Source organism: Cydia splendana, chromosome 6, assembly GCF_910591565.1.
Source record: "Cydia splendana chromosome 6, ilCydSple1.2, whole genome shotgun sequence".
Classification (NCBI taxonomy): Eukaryota; Metazoa; Arthropoda; class Insecta; order Lepidoptera; family Tortricidae; genus Cydia; species Cydia splendana.
In genome coordinates, this window is record NC_085965.1 from 7,665,759 (window position 1) to 7,672,296 (window position 6,538).

Consider the following 6,538-nt stretch of genomic DNA (forward strand, 5'->3'; position numbering starts at 1 on the left):
GTTATTCTAAACGTCAAACTTCTATGAAATTATGACGTAATAAAAAACACTTGCACTGCGTGGGCTAGCAAAATCGCTGCAGAATTTTCTTGGTCTAAATCCCCATAGTTATAGCTATACTTAAAATAGGTATTTCTCATTTAATTTATCGTACATCTACCGGTGTTAAAAATGTTAAAATATGAAAATAATTGAAGCTTAGAATTATTGTGCATACTACTAGCCTTGGCTATCCTATTAAACATGTTTATCCAAATTATTACCAATAAAACAAGCGGATGCGAATTAATTGCAACGAAATTGATGGATACGTTTGTTTAAATAATCAGATTTCAACGCCGCAGTTACCGACCGCAGATTTTAATTGCCAAAAATAATTGACTATTTTACAATTCCGCGATTATAAAAACAGTTTTCAGAAATAACTTAATTAAATAAAAACGACACGCTTCAATTACTAAGTAGGTCAATTACTATTAAACAAGGCCTTGCAGCAATTTTTAACAAACAAAATTATGCAAAAAAAACTTACCTCAGCGCAGACAAATCTAACTGGCATCCACAAAAACAGCACGATTAAAAAAACACTTCGCGCGCAAAACTGACAGCTCCAAAATGGCCGACTCGGAAATTCAAAATTTCAAATTTGGAACGCTAGTGTCGCGATGCACCGGTTAGTGGAGGTGCAGAGTAATGAATGGTAGTGAGGTCTGTGCGGCTTTGGCGGTAAATGTGTGTCTTAAAATGTGGCGGGAGTAATGGTAGTTGATGCTTGCTTGGTTGATTGACGAATGCAGTGCTGTTTGGTCCTTTGTTTACTGTTTTTTTTTGTTTTATGCTCGGTTGCGATGCAAAAACTTACAGACAATTGGATAGACTAAATTAGCTACCTAGTCGGATTGTTTCATGGTCCTTGTACTATTGAATTAAAGAGATACCTATTTCAAGCGATTATTTAAACTTATGTAAATCAATTGACGTTGACATAACGCTCACGTCTACGTAATTTACTTTCTGTACATCTCTCTTGCATTAATATGCCTGTACGAGCGAGATGTGTAGAAAGTAAGTTACGTAGACGTTTGCGAATATGTCAATGTCAAAACTGGTGGTCGTACTGAGGTGTCGTAGATTGAACCCAATTCAAAGTATTTTAGTTCTTTTAATATTAATTTTATGGACAATAGTCGAGAAAGAAGTTTTTCAACAGCGATTCTCCAAACTAAAGTCGCTCAGTAATAACATGTTACAAAAAGTCGCACTTTAGCAGATTCAGACAATCTTAGGAAACTAAATGAGTTAAGAACAACAATCCTACGTACAGACAATTGGATAGACAACATGAATCTAAATAGATACCCCATAAACGTCATACAAAATCACTGAGGGTCACATTTCATACAAAAAGTGCATGAGAAAAAATGGGCCGTGTACTTTTCAGGGTGATCCTACTCGTATCGTAAAGAGTACACATTGTCTGAAAGAGTTATAAAACTTATAAAGAAGAACATGTTACATACAGTATTTGAGATTACAGGCACTTTCAGTATGACCTAAGTATAATTTAGTTTTTGTGCTTCAAAAGTTCAAAGGGCCTAAACGCGAAAAACGAAAATCGATTTTCCGTTATTTGCATCTCTATCGCCATTGCATATTCTAGCGATAGATAAACAGATAAAGAAAATTCGATTTTGGTTTTTCGGGGTAGGCACTACCACTGGTGTAAATAATTATCTGTAAGTATCTAAGTACCTTACCTAGTGGAGTCTGTGCGGAAAGAGAAGAGTCGTAAAATGTATTGGATCCCATACATTTTTTCATGACTTCTCTTTCCGCATAGACTCTACTTAGAGACATTCTTTTAACACATTCGGTGCGGCAGCGCAAAACCCAAACTTACTGCCAGTGCTATACGAGTTATATACTTCCCGTATTGAGAAAGCCAGATTTGCGGCACGACCTACATTTTCCCGTACCATGTCTTGACTTTAAAGGTCCCTACAGACCTGGAATGTAATCGATTTGAAATAAAAGTAAATTATAAACAGAGGGGTCGGACTTTTAGAGTAGGTAATTTTCAATATAGATGTCATAGTCTTGAATTGTCGCATTAATAAAATGTCGTATCGACGTGGAAATGTGAACAATGCGCAGCACTATGACCAATCTGAGCGCTGCGTACCCACCTTTCGGTGCGGTACGGGGTGATGGAGTACGGACAAATAGTAGCCGTGCCGCGCCAGAGAAAAAAAGATACATTTCAGTGCGTTACGCAAAAATACTTCCCGTACATTTTTTCTTTTGAAATAGAATATACTTGAAGTAAGAATATCGGGAGTATAGTCATCTTTCTCTTACTCACACGGGAACATAGAAAAACCACCGCCGCACCGGGGGTAAGACAAGCGCAGATAGCTGCCGCACCGGCGGAAAGTCAAATACGGCCAAATGCTTCCCGTAACGCAGTGATTGGAATGAAATAAATTAATATGAAAAATGAAATGGAACGAAGAAATGTCATTCTTCAGGTGTCCTTACTTGTGTCTGGCCCACATTTTTGTGGTGTGCTCGGTAATAAAATTAGGGGCATATTTAAAAAAAAAACAGCAGGCCTTTAATTTATTCCCTTTTTAAATTACTTTACGTCAAAACACTCACAATCTGAACCAATTTGATTTTTTTTCACATTTTCCCCGCCCACGGATCGCTTTATCACGGCACAGAGAAGTTTTTTATTTTGGTTTTTCTAATTTGCATACCGATCCATTTTTAAGGAAATATACGGTCAAACAAGTTTGTCAGTAGGAAAAAGGCGCGAAATTCTACTTTTCCATGGGATGATAACTCTTCGCGCCCGCTCTTTTCTACTGACGGAATTGGCTTGACAGGGAATAAGCAAATCTTGTCAGTAGAAAAAGGCGCGAAATTCAAATTTTCTATGGGACGATATCCTTTCGCGCCTACATTTTTCAAATTTGCCGCCTTTTTCTACTGACAAGATCTGCTTGACCAAGTAAAATATTTTTTTTAACCGTAATGGCTTTTGCTACCTGAAATTATACGAAACATTTGGATATGAATATTCAACCGATAGCTATGATATTTATTACGAATGTATTTACCTTACAGTCTGAGTAGAAATTAAAAAAGTGGCAATTTTGTAGTGTCGTACCGTTTTCTTATCTTATCTTATATAAATTGATTTAATAGGGACGCCACTACAGTATTGCCACTTTTTAATTTTTACTCTTTTTTGTCAGTATATATGGTTGTTAGAAAGAGAGTTAAATATCAAACTTGTGACTTGTAGCTAAAACTTTTAACATGCGAGCCACGCTAAAAGAGGGGAAACGGGCCACCACTTTTTGACCTACATTATAGATTTAGTACACTTTAAACTCTCGCGTTTTGTACACATATTTAATTACACAAACGGGTCTACCGCGATATAATTTCATTGTTTTTACCTTTAATTCCGACGTTTCAGCTGAGTTGCACCAGCTGTGGTCACGGAAAGACTGACGTCCCAACAAATGTCAACAGATATATTAATAAAACACAACTACCCGAAATTTTTTTATATCGCGGTAGACCCGTTTGTGTAATTAAATATGTAGATTTAGTACAATCTAAGGAACGCAATCAATTTTAACCCCCTTGTTCATAAAATTTTGCAAGCTTCAACTGGATAATTTATGGGTCATACATATTTTATAGTCCTGTAGACATCTAAATTTATGGGGATTTAAAGTTATTTTTTACGCGGCACCTTTATAGGCGGGATACATTTTTTCTGCACTTGAGACTCAAATAAGAATAATGAAAAAAAAAAAAGGAAAAAAAAAAACGGTCACCCATCCAAGTACTGACCACGCCCGACGTTGCTTAACTTTGGTCAAAAATCACGTTTGTTGTATTGGAGCCCCATTTAAATATTTATCTTATTCTGTTTTTAGTATTTGTTGTTATAGCGGCAACAGAAATACATCATCTGTGAAAATTTCAATTGTCTAGCTATCACGGTTCGTGAGATACAGCCTGGTGACAGACAGACGGACAGACAGCGAAGTCTTAGTAATAGGGTCCCGTTTTACCTTTTGGGTACGGAACCCTAAAAACGGGATATCTATGGAACTTTTATTGGATTGTCCACAGAAGTGTCATTTTTAGGGTTCCGTACCCAAAGGGTAAAACGGGACCCTATTACTAAGACTTCGCTGTCCGTCCGTCCGTCCGTCCGTCCGTCCGTCCGTCCGTCCGTCCGTCCGTCCGTCCGTCCGTCCGTCCGTCCGTCTGTCACCAGGCTGTATCTCACGAACCGTGATAGCTAGACAGTTGAAATTTTCACAGATGATGTATTTCTGTTGCCGCTATAACAACAAATACTAAAAACAGAATAAAATAAAGATTTAAATGGGGCTCCCATACAACAAACGTGATTTTTGACCAAAGTTAAGCAACGTCGGGAGTGGTCAGTATTTGGATGGGTGACCGTTTTTTTTTTTGCTTTTTTTTTGTTTTTTTTTTTTGCATTATGGTACGGAACCCTTCGTGCGCGAGTCCGACTCGCACTTGCCCGGTTTTTTTTTCTAAAATGTGTTTTGACTTATGCGATTGTAAGAAAGGCATAACATATGAGGATGTTGTATGCCTTTCTTACAAACGCATAAGTCACAAAATGACAGATAAATCTAACGATTAATAACTAATTGAGGCGTGTAGCGCGTTTATGAATAACGCCACATAAAAAAATGACTCACGTTAGAACGGCCCGGGTCCGGGCCGAGGCAATCCACACTTCATTTCCTATAGAAAGCATCACCTGTCATAGAAAATGAAGTGCCCGCACTCGTACACTTCCTAACGGTCAAATAATTTGGTTTTCCCTCTAGTATTGTTGTGTGTTCAATATAATACCCCATTCACATCCTGCTGGCAAACAGTAAACATTAGTATTGGTAGGAACTCGAGTCTTTTAAGTCTAAATTTGAAGAATTTTGAGTCTAAGTTCTCGTTTCTACGAGACTGTGCGCTAAAAAACTTCTGACACTTTTTTCGAGTCGAGTCTTTGAGTATTTCTTATTTTTTAAGCGCAACTCAAAAGTCGAGCCTCCCAACACCGTCAACAATTTTGTAGGTTTATCTAAATACTAACTCAAAATTTTCATCAAATTATTTTGCCACTCTTGTGTATAAAATGCAATTTTCTCATCAGTTTTTGAAAAATAAAGAGAGCCTTTACCAGCTGTTGTGGTGAAAAATAATTATTCAAATCGCTGCAAGCAATTTACAAACACAGTGCCATCGACATCAAACTAGCACATGTACTCTAAGTAAGACATCAACCGACAATGTTTTGACCTATACAAAAGGGCCATAAAAATATTGATTTGCATAGACAACACATCTCGGAATGTGAAGAATCATCGTTGTTCAATTATCAAGACCATTCGAACCGTGTTGCATAGCGGTCCGTAGATTCGCATCGGCGCTGGCATTTCGGCTGACAAATGCTGTTATGGGTTACGGCTGCCAAGTGTGGAGGAGGCTTTTGATAAATAGTGAATAAATATTGGAGAAGCAGCGACACATATCGACTACAAAAATAATAGTCGTTTTGGTAGTAAAACTGATGTATGGAGTGAGCGCTCTATGTATTTTTTTCTCTATGGTTTCGAGCTATACTCTGTATCTCTAGGTATTTAAATAAAAGTAAACAAAATCTACCCTCAAATGGCTCCTTATGCCAGTTGAGGCTAGATGAAAACATTACAAATGATCAAATAATGTAGGTTAATGTCAGGTCGTTCAGTGTCTGATTCAGGCGGTTTTGTATTTGGTTGGTTAACCAATAAATGTTATAACTACCCGAAAATGTACAAATTGTTTGTTTACTTTTATTTAAATACCTAAAGATACAGACATATAAATAGTTTCAAATTGATATCGAGTTCGATACTTCCAGTCTTTTTGCGGCACGGCAATGCTGCTACAATTCAAATGAAACCTTAATAATGGGAAGTATTCTTAAATGAAAATTTGCCAACTGTAAAATAATAAAAATATAATAAAATGGCCAATTTAAGGGCCCATATCTTGTTGTATGGATAACTTGATACGACACTATAGTCGGTTCAGCTGTTAATGTAGTTTAGAAGGAACATATTGACACACATACACCCCAGGCCAAAAGTATGGAGACAAACTTATATGACAATAAAAAACTGTAATTTTCACATTAATAATGTATTTATTAAAAAGAAATATAATATAGTAAAATGATAATAGAACATTTTAAAAGTAAAGTAGGTACTTATAATTTTCTTTAATAATACTGTAAATTCAACCTTTCGTAGAAAAACAATTAAGAAGGTTGATTTGTATGTTCTCTCAAATTTAAATTTTTTTCGCATATATTAGGATGTTTCAATACTTTGGGTGCTGTTAAAGTAATTTTTGCGTTACCGATACACAATAATAATAATGGAAATCTTAAAAATTAAGAAAAATAACTTTGTTTACATACTTTTGGTCTGGG

General features: G+C 36.4%; 1 protein-coding gene across 1 annotated transcript in view; it reads right to left on the reverse strand.

Annotated features, from left to right (window-relative positions):
* LOC134791325 (uncharacterized) overlaps nt 1-860 on the reverse strand; it is a 38,583-nt gene extending 37,723 nt beyond the window's left edge. The window contains exon 1 of the mRNA XM_063762340.1: nt 533-860. The gene's annotated coding sequence lies outside the window, so the exon portion shown is untranslated. The remainder of the gene's footprint in view (nt 1-532) is intronic.
* Nucleotides 861-6,538: the final 5,678 nt, after the last annotated feature.